We start from the raw sequence: 17816 nt of genomic DNA, 5'->3' as shown, positions 1-17816 counted from the left end.
TATTAATATGAATATATATTATACAAATTTTCGTATTTGAACTTCATTACGGATGGGCAAGGTAATAATAAATGGAAAGAAAACATAATTCAAATTAGAGTCCAGTGAATCTTATGTTACCATATAGCACTGTATACGAACAAGAGATAATAGAACACAAATTATTAACAGAGAAATGGTCAGTCACTTTTACAAATTCTAACCAGATGTTAATTATTATTAACTTTTTATTATGAAATAATAAATGTGGAGCTAATAAATGCAAAATATTATTAATACATAAAGAAAACACAAATTAAACTAAAGAGAACAACTTATGTTACTGTAATATGTCACAGATTCCCGGTTAAAAATAAGATAACTCAAATTGTTGACATCTACATGGTAAGTCACTAGTGTAACAATCCCGAAATTAAAACATGCAACTAATTAAATTAATTATGAGATTTATAATCGACACATAATTTTGTTAGAAAAATATATATTACAGAGCAATGGAACACATAAAATATTGTAGAAATATAAACACAGAAAATGCACAAAACAAGAGAGACACAGATATACGTGGTTCACCTAGTTTGGGCTACGTCCACCCCGAACAACTAGTCCTTCCTTTCTATTATCCAGCAAAATGAAGAGACACAACCTACAGCAAATCCGCTGTAATATCCTCTGTTTTCTCTCACAGTCTCACCTCTCTGTTTCTCGCTCACAGAATACACATCTATCACACAGCCTCAAATACAATACCCTCATACAAAGAGAGGGGTTGCCTTCTAGGGCAAAAAACCCTAAACTAAACATAAGTTCTACCGTCAGATCATCCGTCTAATGAACGGCCCAGATTGACTAGAAATTACTATAATTTTACAAGGCAATTTTACAACTGTTTTTAGCTTTGGGGCGCTGCCCCCGAAACCCCCCACCAGGTGGGGGCTCCCAAAGGTCGCAGCCGCCCCCCCTGGACCCCCCCTGCAGCGAATATTTTACGGGCGAACTGGGGTCCTATGTGGCGATACCTTTGAATATAGAAGATAATCAGGCTCCACACACAACAATCTCCCACTTGGAGACTGATTGTATTAACTCCACCGCTGCTCCATTTGCTGGACAATGACTCCTCTTTGGACCTGGCTGTTTCTCATCTTCATCGTCATCCTTGAAGACCAACTGAAACTGAGCATATTCTCAGTTTCTCCCTGGTTACAACTTTTGTTAGCATATCTGCAGGATTCTGGCTAGTGTGTATCTTTTCCAGCTTCAACTCTCCATCTTCCAACACTGATCGTATGAAATGGTACTTGAGCTGTATGTGTTTAGTCCTGGAATGAAATGTTGAGTTCTTTGCAAGATGAATGGCACTTTGGCTATCACTGTATAACGTGCCCATATCATGCTCCTTACCCAATTCACCCATAAACCTTTGTAACCAAATCATTTCTTTACTAGCCTCTATAGCAGCAACATACTCTGCTTCTGTTGTTGAAAGTGCAACAACAATTTGGATTTTCGAAACCCAACTGACAGTTGTTCCTCCAACAGTAAATACATATCCTGTAGTGCTCCTCCTGTTATCTCTGTCACCGGCCATATCTGCATCAACATATCCTTGTAGGCAGATGTTTGAACCACCAAAGCATAATGCTTGATTTGTGGTACCTTTCAAATATCTGAGAATCCATTTCACTGCCATCCAATGTTCCTTTCCTGGATTGTTCATGTACCTGCTTACAACTCCCACTGCATGTGCAATATCAGGCCTTGTGCAGACCATTGCATGCATTAAGCTTCCAACTGCTGATGCATATGGAACTTTAGACATATAATCCATGTCTTCTTGGGTCTTTGGGCACATTTCCTTGCTAAGTTTGAAATGGCTAGCAAAAGGTGTACTAATTGGTTTTGCATTGTGCATGTTAAATCTTTTCAACACCTTTTGTATGTACTCATTCTGAGACAATGTTAATTTACGATTTTTTCTGTCTCTAGTTATTCTCATACCAAGGATTTGTTTTGCAGCTCCCAAATCCTTCATTGCAAATGAATTTGCCAATTTTCTTTTGAGCACATTTATTTCCTGCATTTTAGATCCTGCAACAAGCATGTCATCTACATACAATAACAATATAATATAGCTGCCATCATTTTGCTTTTTCAAATAAACATAATGATCAGAGTGACATCTAGTTTAACCTTGTTCAGACATAAACTTGTCAAATTTTAGATACCACTGCCTTGGAGCCTGTTTTAAGCCATACAAGCTCTTCTTCAACCTGCACACTAGTTTCTCCTTCCCTTTCACCTCATATCCTTGTGGCTGCTGCATATATATCTCTTCCTCCAAATCCCCATGGAGAAAGGTTGTCTTTACATCTAACTGCTCAAGATGCAAATCTTCAGCTGCTACAAACCCCTTCACCACAAGTCTAGCTTTATACCTCTGTTTTCCTCCATCTTCTTCCTTCAGCCTGTAAACCCATTTATTCTTCAATGTAGTTTTTCCTACAGGCAACCTGACTAAATCCCAAGTCTGGTTATGCATTAAGGAGTCCATCTCTTCTTCCATGGCTACCTCCCACTTCTTCCTGCTTTCAACCTGCATTGCTTCTTCATAACATTCGGGTTCACCGGAATCAGTCAACAATAAATAATATAATGAAGGAGAGTATCGTTCAGGGGGTCTACTTATCCTGGTAGATCTTCTAACACCACTTTCAGGTGTTTGGGGTGCCTGTTGTTGTTGTGGTGGTTGTTGTTGTTGTGGTTGTTGATTATTATTATTTTCAGGCACCTTTACTTTTTCAGTGATTTCATCAAGAACTACGTATTCCTTGTTTTCCTTTTCCTGTTTCTTTTCCTGCAACTGATTCTTATACAAGACATTTTCATTGAATATTACATCTCTGCTCCTAATGATTTTGTGATTTTCGTAATCATATAAGCGATAACCAAAATCATTAACACCATATCCAATAAAGGTACATTTCTTTGACTTTGCCTCAAGCTTTGTTCTATTTTCTTTATCAATATGGACAAAGGCCTCACAACCAAAAGGCTTTAAAATAGAGTAGTTTACCTTTTTACCTGTCCATGCTTCCTCTGGAACACCACCATCCAAGGAACTTGAAGGCCCTCTGTTTATTAGATAAACAACATTATCTACAACATCTGCCCAAAACTGTAAAGGCAATCCTGCATGCAATCTCATGCACCTTGCACGCTCCATGATTGTTCTGTTCATCCTTTCTGACACACAATTTTCTTGTGGTGTTCTTGGAACTATCTTCTCTCTGCGAATTCCATGCTTTGAACAGTACCTATCAAACTCTTTGCTGCAATATTCACCTCCATTGTCTGATCTAAGACACTTCAATTTCTTTCCTGTCTCAATCTCAACCAAAGCTTTCTATTTCTTGAAAGTATCAAATACATCAGATTTATTCTTAATACAGTAAATCCAAGTTTTTCTAGTTGCATCACCAATAAAAGTAACATAATAGCGAGAGCCACCGAGAGATGATACCTGAGCAGGTCCCCATACGTCTGTATGCACAAGCTCTAATTTTTCATTCTTATTTTCTTTCCCAACTCTGAGAAATCTGACTCTCTTTTGTTTTCCATAAATGCAGTTCTCACAGAAGTCCAAATCAACATTCTTCAAACCCGGCAACAAATTCCTTGAGTGAAGAATCTTCATCCCCTTTTCACTCATGTGTCCGAGCCTATGATGCCATAATGCTGCATCTGCTCCTTTGGAAGTTAAAGCATTAACAGAGTTAGAAATACCATTGCATAAATACAATGTACCAACCTTTTCGCCTTTTGCTATTACCAGGGCTCCTTTAGTGACCTTCCAAGCTTTATCTGTGAAAGTTGTCACACAGCCTTCACCGCCTAACTGCCCTGTTGAAATCAGATTTTTCTTTAGATCTGGAACATGCCTTACCTCCTTTAATAGCCATTGGTTTCCATTCTATTGTTTTACAAGAACCTTACCCATTCCAACGATTTTACAGGGTTTATCATCACCCAGACGAACTTGTCCAAAATCTCCTTGAACATAGTCATGAAAGTATTTCTTATCAGGTGTGGCATGGAATGAAGCCCCTGAATCTACCATCCAGGAATCGGTAATATTTTCGAAAGAAAGAATCAAAGCATCTTGTAACACCTCACCTGTCACATTTGCTTCATGGTTGTTTTCTTGTTGTGCATCTCCTTCTTTTCCCTTTCGAGATCTACAGTCTTTCTTTAGGTGTCCTTTCTTTCCACATTTCCAACACATTATCCCCAATCTGGACTTAGATCTGCCTTTCCTTGATTTACTGCGATATCCTGAGCTCTTTCCTCTTTCCATTTTTCTTCCTCTAGACTCTGCACTCAAAGCATTTCCCGATGTCTCACCAGAGCTTTTCCGTCGCATTTCCTTGCTAAGGATAGCACCGACAACATCATCAAACTTTAAAGTACTAGATCCAGAAACGGAGTTACTAATGGCCATTAACAAACCATTCCAACTTTCTGGTAATGAGCACAAGAATAACAGAGCTCTAACTTCATCATCAAAGTTTACCCCTACAGAACTTAACTGACTTGTAACTGTATTAAAATCATTTAAATGGTTTGCAACAGATCCACCTTCCGACATATTCATATTAAATAACTATTTCATAAGAAATACCTTGTTTGAGGCCGAGGGTTTTTCATATAGTTTCGACAACGTCTGCATCAAACCCTCTGCCGTGGTTTCCTTCGAAATGTTGAAGGCGACTGACGCAGCAAGGCACAACCGTATTGTTCCGAGTGCCTTTCTATCGAGAAGGTTCCATTCTTCGTCTTTCATACCCGTCGACATCTTTGTTTTTCCGCCCAATGGTAGGTATAGATCTTTCTGATACAGATAATCTTCCATCTGCATCTTCCACAGCGAGAAGTTTTGGCCGTTAAATTTCTCGACCCTAAACTTACCATCTTCCGCCATTGCTCCCACTCGAACCAGGAACCCTTATTTCGTGCGAGTTTATCAGCCAAATAGACCTTCGGCTCTGATACCAGTTGTTAGAAAATTATATATTACAGAGCAATGGAACACATAAAATATTGCAGAAATATAAACACAGAAAACGCACAAAACAAGAGAGACACAGATATACATGGTTTACCCAGTTTGGGCTACGTCCACCCCGAACAGCCAGTCCTTCCTTTCTATTATCCAGCAAAATGAAGAGACACAACCTACAGCAAATCCACTGTAATATCCTCTGTTTTCTCTCACAGTCTCACCTCTCTGTTTCTCGCTCACAGAATACACATCTATCACACAGCCTCAAATACAATACCCTCATACAAAGAGAGGGGTTGCCTTCTAGGGCAAAAAACCCTAAACTAAACATAAGTTCTACCGTCAGATCATCCGCCTAATGAACGGCCCAGATTGACTAGAAATTACTATACTTTTACAAGGCAATTTTACAGTTGTTTTTAGCTTCGGGGGCGCTGCCCCCGAAACCCCCCGCCAGGGGGGGGGCTCCCAAAGGTTGCAGTCGCCCCCCCCCTGGACCCCCCCTGCAGCGAATATTTTACGGGCAGCGTTGCCGCCCCCATTTCGAACTGGGGTCCTGTGTGGCGATACCTTTGAATATAGAAGATAATCAGGCTCCACACCCAACAAATTTATCAACTATTTAACCCGAATTTGGGAAATATGATCAGAGACAACTTACCTGTGGCGATGATATTCCTTACTTGTGATTTCGTAGTTGAACACTATTTGAATCGTGCTAACCACAACAAAGTTTTGGGGACGGCTCTCTGCCCAATCGTAGGCTCAATTGCACAAAATCTTGCTACAATTGGCCACCCCCGAGCCCTCAATCAATGTACTACTGTCAAGGAATCCTTTGTCTCACAACACTTTTCTCCCAAGAGAATAGATGATGGAATGATAGAATGAGCTCTCATCTTCCTCACCGTCTATTAAATAGAGCAAACATTGGAAGGGGAACCGCATGCACACACTCCATGTGTCAACATGAAATTTTTATTTCTTTATTTTAAGTTTAACTTAATTTAGTAAATCTCTTAAAATAATTCTTTTTTATTTTATTCTTTTTTACTTTTTGATAACTTTACTTATTTTTACTATTTTTATAGTTCTCGTAATTTAACTCTTTCATATTTTATTTTACTTTTTGTTAACTTTACTTATTTTTACAGTTTATTTTTATTTATATTTATTTAGAACTCTAGTATTGTTATTCATTATTTTATTTATTTATTATTATTATATTTTTTCATTATTTATTATTCATTTACTATTATTACATTTTCTTTACTGCTTATGATTTATTTTCTTATATTTTAATATTATATTATATTATTTATTATTTATTACTTTTATTATTATTAGGGGACATTACATACTCCCCCTCTTTAAGGAACTTCGTCCCGAAGTTAAGTTAAATTATTTAACATTTTATTTATTTAGTTATTTATTACTTCATGTTTGCCCTACACCCTTTGCTGAACTAGTATAACCAGCGAGCAACGAAAGTTTTCACAACACCTAAGAAATCTCAAGGAATCTTTGTCCTTTTTCCCACTTTTAAGCCTCCCTGGTTTGTATCCTAGTCCAAGGCTTCTCCCAAGGCTCGCGCCTCACTCAGACCTCATCTGCCCCAAAGCAGGCATCTGGTACAGTACTTAATGACTCCGGGTGTCTCACAAGGCTGGCCCACTCCCTCCACAACTACTAAGGCGCACAGCCCTAGGCATCGAAGTCTTTACACCCCCACCAGACTTCGGCATCCCAATCCAATAACAGGCACTTATCCTAGAACATCAGGCACTTGGCCTCCTCGAGATAGTCCCATAGCCCCTCAAGAGCTATACAAGACAGAGGAACCACTGGTATATGTAGTGTTGATTGAGTATGTCCCCAGCCCATATGGTATTACATATTTTTCCTCGTAGGTATGGGCTCCTACGAGATCATCAAATAAATCGACCCTCTCGGCCCATTTGTGGATTTCCTGTCCATCACCACATCTCAACATATATTCAATGAATTAGTTATAATCACAGTTTCATAGAAAATAATCTACATGCCAACTCTTGCATGTCATCATGATAACATAACATCATTGTTAATCACCACATTCTCATGTTATAAAATTTGCTTGCAAGTACCACATGCTTCACATCATAATATCCTCATAAGTTACAACATCAACATATGAACGTCAAAGACATATCATCACATAATAAATGAACCACATGTCAATATACCTCAATATAACATCATAATCCCTATGCATATCATATTCATCATGAGCATTCAACGTCATTATCATGATAAATAGATAAATAAGAACCACATAAAATAATTACCCTCTCATCTGAACTATATTTGTTTACCACATACCATCTCATTGTGAAACATCATTAATATGAGAATCATCTCAATACTTATCAAATATAGAACAACAATACACTTTAAGCATTATTATCATGAATTGATTTCATTTACTTATATAAACAATGAATACTAACTATGAATTAAGATTATTCAATGTCCCTCTCAGATCTATATTATCTTATGAGTACTATTACTGTCATGTTTTCACCAAGGTGCAAATTACTTTTCAATAATCATTTCTTGTTCTTTCTATTAGGAAGTTAACTATTTACCTAGGGGGTATGGTCATCATTGTTAAATTTCAAGGGGTGACATCCTCAGAGCAATGTTGACCAATTAAACTTTTGATATGCCCAAATGACTATGAGAATTCAATCGCATATATTTACAATCATACAAATTGCATCTATATCATTATATAAATGATACTCCCAACTCTAAATGAAACCCAACATCACACAAATCTACGCCCTTGCAAGGTCAACTCTTACATCAATTCTATTAAAAGATAAAAATGTTAGTAACTAAGATACAACATAGGCACATGATCACATTATTGCTACCAACACATAAATAACTAAAGTGAGCATTATCAACAAATTATATTCTAGATGACTTATTGTGGATGGGCATCATGAGAAAACTTGGCACCTCTATAATAAATTGATGATATTAGTTATTCTAAAACTAATGCCAACAACGTCGAGAGAATTCCCCCTAGGTCAAATGTAACTTTAATCTATTAGTATCCACCACCTTAATAGCCATATCAAAAGAAAGCCAACAACAAATAACATGGACATCCTAAATTAATAGACAAGTATATATTAGGTAACCAATCAATAATCAAGAAAGTTAAACAATGTTAATGCCTCAAAATGCTTTTAAAAACAATTGCAATTGCAACTATTTACAATTCAATCTGTTTCTATATAATTTGTTTAATATATTTTTCCACAAAGTAAATAAAATACTCTTTTTTTATCTTTAATATACATTCAAAATTAAATTCTATCAATATTCAAAATATTGTTATTAATTATATTCAAAATGTCACTCAAATTATTATCAACTATGAAATTTATAGAATTCATAGATTGCAATTTTAAATATAATTTGTCAACTACACCTATATTTTAAACACATATAAATTAACTCACTTATCTTTTAAAACATATTATATATATCATATTTTAAACACAAACATTTTTTTTTTTTAATTTAAAATACAATTAATAGTATCTACATACATGCAATTTTATATTATGCAATTTTAAAAATAATTTGTCAACTACACCTCTATTTTAAACACATATAAATTAACTCACCTATATTTTAAACACATATTATATATATCATATTTTAAACACAAACATTCTTTTTTTAATTTAAAATAAAAATTATAATATCTACATACATGCAATTTTATATTATGCCATATATAATTTATTTATTTATTTTTTAATAAAAAATTATTATTATAAAATAACATTCAATTAAAATTCACATTACTTTACATAACTATTAATTATTATTACCACTTACTTCACAATCAATCAATTTATTATATAATTTTCTACTAAATACAATAGATTTATTTTACTTCTTAAAAAGCCACTCCACTATCACAAAATGCCAATTACTGCAGTTTTATTTTAAGTAAATTACATGTGCTGAATTTGAATTAATGTATATTACGTGGCAAGTTATTGTTTTGATAAAAGAATTTACTATGCAATATAAAAGGAATCATGCAAAAGTGTGTTTCCTTCATTATTTGGGCATATGACGACCAAAGCCAATTCACACAAAACGCATATACCCAACGCAAATAAATCAAACGACACTATCAGAGATTATGTAAAAAAAATGGCTTGGATGTATTATCAAATGCAACGCGCAGGAACCTATACAAGGTGATGTTTATTTATGTAATCAACGCATGTGGCAGCCTATCAGATATGTTAAGTCGGTTGGTTTGTGTGTTTCGGTGCACATGGATTCTAAAACGTGATGCCCCACAAGTTAATGACAGTCACTCGGTGACCCAAATTGTCACGCCCCTACACCTACGGTGGTCTTTCAACTGCTTATAGTGAGGTGCGGCACTATCAATCATTTTCTTTTCACCAATACTTACGATTGTAGACTACGCCTAACATTCCACTTATTTTACTTAGTTTGTCAAGTATTATTGATGTGTTTCTTTATACAAGTGAAAGCCCATAACATTCACATAAAAAGCAATATATAAGAGAAATGCACAACAGTATAAAGGGAGGGGCAACTTCCTGCAATACGAGTCTGCCCGAATCAATATATTATACAATCTTCACTTTTACAAAGTACAAGTTAAATCTTGGGAAACCCCAAATTTACACTTAGCCAATTTTCAACTTCGGCAAACTCGGTTGCCCAGCTCATCGGTGCCTCGGCACGGTTGCCGCACGACTCACCAACCCTTTGTTCACCTCATCGCACGATCGTGTTGTTTGCCCAACTTGGGCGCGCCTCACCGTAATCAAGTCGCCACACATGGGCACCTCCGCACGAGTCACACCTTTGTTCACAATCTCAACACTTCACCAAGTCACACCGTGCACACTTGTACGACGGGCAGGCGCTCACCCGAGTCACCCAAGAACCCGTGCCAAGTCGTCGCACAAACCGGGCACCCACACCTTCGTTTCACCATCGGACGCTCCTTCGCACCACTGGGCACCACACCTATGCACGCCCTTCTCCAACCGGCGGGCGACCTCTACTCGCACCCGCACCCGACACCAAGATACGCGCTAGCTCCGTGCGGCCTCGCCCAAGAGCGGGCGCATCACCCAAGTTCTGCGCCTTCCTACTTGCTGTGTCCACGCACTAGATCTGCGCCTTCTTCATGAGCGAGTTCGATCCTTGAGCGATGTCCAAATGAGCTTCCATGCGTGCTAATTTATATGAGTAGCAAGGCAAGGTCGTGGCTACCCAGCTGACCTGCCCACGCCCTCATCTCCATCGCAATTACACTTAAACTTCATGTCGACCTCCTCCAAACGCCTACAACCATCAGTCAGCCTCGTTACGTTTGTTGGTTGGCCCGTGGGTGCTCCTCCACACTCCCACACATATATAAACAGCTCGCCCAACTTTCTACGCACTTGTATTATACCATAACACCTTCGCACACCTAAGTCAAGCTCGCACTTCATGCAGGAGCGCATGCAAGGGCTGCAGATCCTTACATCCTCCTCCACCTGAAGTCGTTGTCGTCCTCAACAACATACCATGCTGGTAGCCATCCACCAAGATCATCAGCAACTGTCTCACCCATGATGTCAACTCCTCCACATACTGCAACCATCTGTGCAACATATGTAGAACCACCGTCTCCATCATGTCTCGTCTCGGCAACCATCTGTCACCAAGATCACCATACCAAGGTATACACCCCATTGGTATGTCATACATCAGAAATCATCTCAATCCATGATCATCGACCATCTCGTTGCAATTTCCACATGCTGCTCCCCATCGTGGAAAGTTGGTCCCTCCATCTCAAGCTACATGCTTCCTGCAATATCTCGTATCAACCTCATCATGTGTCGTCCTTGTGTGAACTGCTATCATGATACTCCAACACAATGCTAACACATCTTTGTACACTATGCGTCCCCATGTTTGAACTAGTCGAGTGATCAGTCCAACTGTCACGATCAAACCATGAGAGTGAACATCCTCATGCCATCATCAGTTGTTTCTCAGAACATCCTGTCACATCCTCAACTCGATCAAGAATCCATCTCCATATAAGTAAGCCATGCTCAGGTCCATGAAGTAGTCCTCATCTCATCTGCAACATGTTGTCCATGATGTCTAGTACTAATGTGCTGCATGAAATCAGCCACATCTACCCCAACATCATCATCCATATGTGTGCCTCCTCAATATGAAGAGACCATCTCATCAAACTCCAACTCTCGATGTGCCACATTCAGGTCCATGAAGCAACCTCCATCATATCTGTAATGTGCCATTCCTCAAGTCTGCCATAGAAACAAGTATACACTTGTCTCATCTATTCATGTGCTGCCCATGATCATCGATTAATCAGCTCCCATGTGTCAAAAGTGGTTAAGTCTCAGCTCAACCCATGCCCAAGCGTTGTCACCAAGGCATCATCATCGTTGTAACTCCATCACTCCAAAGTGTCTCATATCTATCCTCCACATCAAGTCACTCTTTCAAGCCATTCCCATACATGTACTTGAAAGTATGCACCCCATCATGCATCAAAGTCTCTGACCTCAGCTCCTCAATGCATCAGATCCTCTAAGTCCACCATATATGAAGTCCCCAAAAGTCACAACAATCTCATGTCATCATGAGCTCCATGAGTCATCTCCAACCAACATCTCAGCAAGCATACAAGTCTCGGCCCAAAGGTCTCTGCAAGATGCCTCAGCTCTCCATGTAGTAGGAATGCTCCATAGTCTGCTCACAACTCCATCCAAGTCCATGGCCTTGTTGTACATAAGTGCACAACCTCTCCATCGGCTCATAAGTAAAACATCTCCATGTCACACCAGCAAATCCACCTGCACAACATCCCTGCCTTGGCACTCCTCATTGGATGCCCATAAGTGACACCTCTACAAGTGCTCCTGCATAATGTCCCTACATAAGACTGCCATGCTCCATGTCTCCAACCTGATGTCCATGACTAAGTTGCCCATGTAGTCCAACCAAGTAGACCCATCACAATAATCGGTCATCCTCATCCAAGTCTGCAATCTTCAGTCTAGTGAACTTGGTCACCCAACCATATCATCATCACATGAGTCTCTCCATCATAGCTCCCCCACTAAAGGTTCCACCAAGACTATCTCTTGGTCTCGGCCATGAGAAGTCCACCCAAGTATCATCATACCTCAAGTGTGTGCCCTCTTCAATCTGTCCATGAGTCATGCCGGGCACTTAGCCAATTCTTCATATGGCTAAAGCATGACCCAATCCTCCGTAATGATCATCATGTTCCTCCCTTGTCACAGGCCTTTGTATCTTCTACCATAAGGTCACAAACAACCCCAACAAGTCCTGCAACAGTCAACAATCCTTGCTTCTCCATACAAGGTCTCATTGTAGACATACATGGTAAGATCCTCCCTAGCATCGGCAAACTGATTTTTCCCTTCCCTGCATATGGTCCATCCACCAAATGCTCAAATGAAACACAAGTATCAACAATACTTACATCATCATCATGAGGTTCCTCCATGTGAGTATCCTCATCCATCCATGTCTGCAAACTGCATGATCCTGGTCCAACTTGATCGATCTTAAGTTCATCCACCATCGTTGTCACATCTGCAACATCCTCAAACATTAGAGCTTCCTCTTCCTTGTTGGCACAATCTGCAACTTCATCATGCTCCATTTTCCAACCAAGTTGAAGAAGTTCGTCTTCAACATTCTTTTCCAAGACTTCAAGTTCCTTTCGAATCTGGGGATTCTCTTCTTTCATCCGCTTCAACCTGTATAAGGTAAGCAAGAGCTTCCCTTTACATTCTTCCAAACCTGCCATGCCTTGTCGTTCAGCTTGGCCCAAGCACAAAGCTTCACCTCTGTTAAACCTATTTCACCATTCACCTAAATCACCCTGATATGCCACCTGTTACCTGCAAAACTTGAACATCCTTCCAAGTCTTCAGTCTTCGTAGAATTAGCTCCTTGATTCAGTCTACCAGCACCAGCTCCCCGGCACTAGCTCTGATACCACCTATCACGCCCCTACACCTGCGGTAGTCTTTCAACCACTTATAGGAGGTGCGGCACTACCAATCATTTTCTTTTCACCAATACTTACGATTGTAGACTACACCTAACATTCCACTTATTCTACTTAGTTTGTGTTTCGCAACCAAGTATTATTAATGTGTTCCTTTATACAAGTGAAAACCCATAACATTCACATAAACAACATTATACAAGAGAAATGCACAACAATATAAAGGGAGGGGCAACTCCCTGCAATATGAGTCTGCCCGAATCAACATATTATACAATCTTCACTTTTACAAAGTACAAGTTAAATCTTGGGAACCCCCAAATTTACACTTAGCCAATTTTCAACTTCGGCAAACTCGGTTGCCCAGCTCGTCGGCGCCTCCGCACGGTCGCCGCATGACTCACCAACCCTTCGTTCACCTCGTCGCACGATCGTGTTGTTTGCCCAACTTGGGTGCGCCTCGCCGTAACCAAGTCGCCACACACGGGCGCCTCCACACAAGTCACACCTTTGTTCACAATCTCAACACTTCACCAAGTCACACCGTGCACACTTGTACGACGGGCGGGCGCTCACCCAAGTCACCCAAGAACCCGTGCCACGTCGTTGCACAAACCGGGCGCCCACGCCTTCATTTCACCGTTGGACACTCCTTCGCACAACCGGGCACCACACCGTGCACGCCCTTCTCCAACCGGCGGGCGACCTCTACCCGCGCCCTCACCCAACACCAAGATAAGCGCTACCTCCGTGCGGCCTCGCCCAAGAGTGGGCGTATCACCCAAGTTCTGCGCCTTCCTACTTGCTGCGTCCACACATTAGATTTGTGCCTTCTTCATGAGCGAGTTCGATCCTTGAGTGAAGTACAAATGAGCTTCCATGCGTGCTAATTTATATGAGTGGCAAGGCAAGGTCGTGGCTGCCCAGCCGACCTGCCCACACCCTCATCTCCATCGCAATTACACTTAAACTTCATGTCGGCCTCCTCCAAACGCCTACAACCATCGGTCGGCCTCGCTATGTTTGTTGGTCAGCCCGTGAGTGCTCCTCCACACTCCCACGCATCTATAAACTGCGCGCCCAACCTTCTATGCACTTGTATTATACCATAACACCTTCGCATGCCTAAGTCGAGCTCGCACTTCATGCCGGAGCGTGTGCAAGGACTGCAGGTCCTTACACAAATGGCCAGGCCATTAACCCCAACTCAAAATTCAAATACAATTCGATTACATCTAATTGATTCTATAAATCTACTTCTTTTTTTTATTATTAATTTTGTAAGTTTGAAAAAACCTACAACTTTGAACATTCATGGTATCATTAAATACACCAGGATATAGTTTCACGAATCTCCTTAATTTTATGTTAGGATAAAAATAAAATAAAAATTATAATTTTTTTAATTATCTGTTAATTTTTTTATTTAAAAAATATATTTGTTTTTCCATAAATTAATATACACAAATCTATTAAACAATATTAAAAAATTTAAAATTTAAATGAATTAAGAATAAATTTTAACAATCTAAATTATATAATAGACTTTATCAAAATTAGACATGCATGATAGGGCTCATAGGCCTCGAGGGTTGTATCTGAGCTCTGATACCATACGTAACAACTTCGAAATTAAAACATGCAACTAATTAAACTAATTATGAGATTTATAATCGACACAATTTATCAATGATTTAACCCGAATTTCGGAAATATGAGTAGAGACAACTTACTTGTGGCGATGATATTCCTTACTTTTGATTTTGGAGTCGAACACTATTTGAATCCTGCTAACCACAATGAAGTTTTGGGGACGACTCTCCACCCTACCGTAGGCTCAGTTGCACAAAATCTTGCTACAACTAGCCACCCCCAAGCCCTCAATCAACGTACCACTGCAAGGGAATCCTTTGTCTCACAACATTTTTCTCCCAAAAGAATGGATGATGGAATGATCTCTCATCTTCCTCACCGTCTATTGAATAGAGCAAACATTGGAAGGGGAACCACATGCACACACTCCATGTGTCAACATGCACCTTTTATTTCTTTATTTTAAGTTTAACTTAATTTAGTAATTCTCTTAATATAATTCTTTCATATTTATTTTTTTAAACTTTATTTTTTTTTTACTATTTTTATAGTTCTCTTAATTTAACTCTTTCATATTTTAATTTACTTTTTGTTGACTTTACTTATTTTTATTTATATTTATTTAGAACTCTAGTATTTTTTTATTTTTTTTCACAAGAACGGTTATGGATTATATTAGCTGATTGGCCTAATTGCCAGATTTCTGATTACAATGGGAGTTGTATTACAATGGGAGTTGTCCAGGTCCAAAATAGAACCGACCTCCTGAAGTATTGAATTTGTGTTCCTCTTCCAGCTCTTTTTAGGCTCTACAATGGAGTTGATTTCTGTAATTTGTCCAAGCTTGAAAATGCAAACAAACTGATTTAGAATCAGGCAATAAAACATAGCTGCTGAAGTGATTATGGTATTGGATCCCAAGTTTCTATCCCGTCCCTTATCATTGCCCCGGCAGAGAGAAGAGCGGCCTTATTTGCTTCACGATCTGCTTCTTTATTATTTTCTCTTAGTACATGGAAATATTTCAGATTTTGGAACAACTTTCCCAGGCTTCGAATTCTTTGAATCTGCCTTGCTAATCTTAAGTCCCGGGGGGCAGTGTTGGTTACCATGAGCTTTATGATCACTTGAGAGTCCCCTAGAATGATTGCCTCCTTGATTTCCAGGCTCAATAGCAGTTTGAGACCTTGATACAGGGCCAATTCTTCTACTTGAATGCTGGAATTGAACCCCAGCCCCCAAGCAAAGTTGTGAATCAGAGTGCCTTCCGTGCTATTAACAGTTCCTCCTGCCCCAGCCTTGCCAGGATTTCCTTTTGCTGCCTCATCGAAAAAGAGAGAATGAACCTTATGATTGGAGATCCAAGCTCGAAACTCTTCCTTATTTATGCCTCTTACTTGCCATTCCTCAACAGGAATAATGCTTCTGTTGGCTTGGCGGAATTGAAGATTTAAAGAAGCCCCCCAAATAATGTCAAGTTGACTAAGATTCAAATCGTCTTTAAAATCCTCCAGGCATTCTTTTAGCTGGGTTTTTATTTTAGCCACTACTACTTTTACATCGTGCTGGGCATTTCTGAATATTCTACTGTTCCTCTCTAACCAGATTTTCCAACATCAAATTTTGAGAAGGGAGGACCAGGCGACCTTTATCATTTTATTTTTAGGCGGGGGAGCTGGATATCTATTCTGCCAGTTAGTGAAGAGTTCGGATATGGAGGCAGGCAAAACGAAATTTGGATTCCATTGCTCCATCAGCGCTCTCCAAACCTGCTCTGAAAAATTGCAGTTTAATATCAGATGGGTGACACACTCCGCCTTCTCTCTGCATAACGAGCATCTCGATGGACCATTGATGCCACGCCTCTGCAGGTTCTCGTCGGTGAGTATTTTACCGTGACAAAGCAACCAATTGAACATATCGATCTTGGGCAATGATGGTATGTCCCAAACTGTTTTCCACGGAGCTGGATCAGGGGGCGCATACGGGATTGCAGCAAGGCTCGAGTAGCCACTCGACACAGTGTATCCCGCCGCCAAAGAGCCCCAACCTCTTCTGTCTCTCCTGCGTATGTGTGAGGGGGCAACACCGATTAACAAGTCACATAGAAGGCTGGCGTCTTGTAGAAATTCTGCTGGTGTATCGACGAAGTTCCAGCCAACCCAACGCGTCCCTTCCCACTTGGAAATGTCCCAGAGAGTGCGTTTACCTGTATTTGAGATCCAATCACACAGATTCTTCAAAGAATGACAGTCCCCAATCGGGTTACGATCCATTATGCGATCTGACCATATGTTGATTTTTTTCCCATTTCCAGGGATCCAATAGGCCTTGGAACGGATCAGAGGGGCAGCTTTAGAGCTGAGTCTGGCGAACGAAGAGGTGCCTTGGGGAAGAGGTCCGTCCAAGCATCTTAACCTTTCACCAGTGAAATATTTCCTCCAGAGCACTAGCTGAGCCCAGCCAGGCTTGGGCGCTATGATTTTCCAAAGCAGCTTAGCTCCCATGGCGATGTTTTGAAGGGGAATCTTTTTGAAGTTTAGGCCTCCCTCCATCTGAGGTTTGAGGATTGTCTCCCAGTTGACCAGAGGGAATTTCCTCTCATTTTGCTTACCTCCCTTCCAAAAGAAGTTTCAAATGTGCTGGTCCATTTTCTGAAGGATGTCGACGAGAGCTAGAAGCACAGAGAACTGGAATAAAGGGGGACTGCTGAGAACAGATTTGATTAGGACTGTCTTGCCTGCAATATTTAACCAATTATAGCCCCATGCCTGAAGTTTGACCTTGAATTTTTCCAGCTGAGGTATCCAGTCCCTGCTATAGGCACGTTTGAGGAAGATAGGCATTCCTAAATACTTAAATGAGGTCCATACAGCAGAGCCAACAAATCCTAAACATCTGGCAATGGGGATGAGCATAGGGGGTGGGGTATTCCAGCTGTATATGTGACACTTTCCTTTATTAAGACAGCTTCCTGACAGTGTGCCAAACTCATCCAGAGCCTCTTTGAATCTGGTGGCTGAGTGGATT

Source organism: Pinus tabuliformis, chromosome J, assembly GCF_031772625.1.
Source record: "Pinus tabuliformis cultivar Carrire ecotype Pingquan chromosome J, CPIR1, whole genome shotgun sequence".
Taxonomy (NCBI): Eukaryota; Viridiplantae; Streptophyta; class Pinopsida; order Pinales; family Pinaceae; genus Pinus; species Pinus tabuliformis.
Note: the sequence above shows the minus strand (reverse complement) of the source record.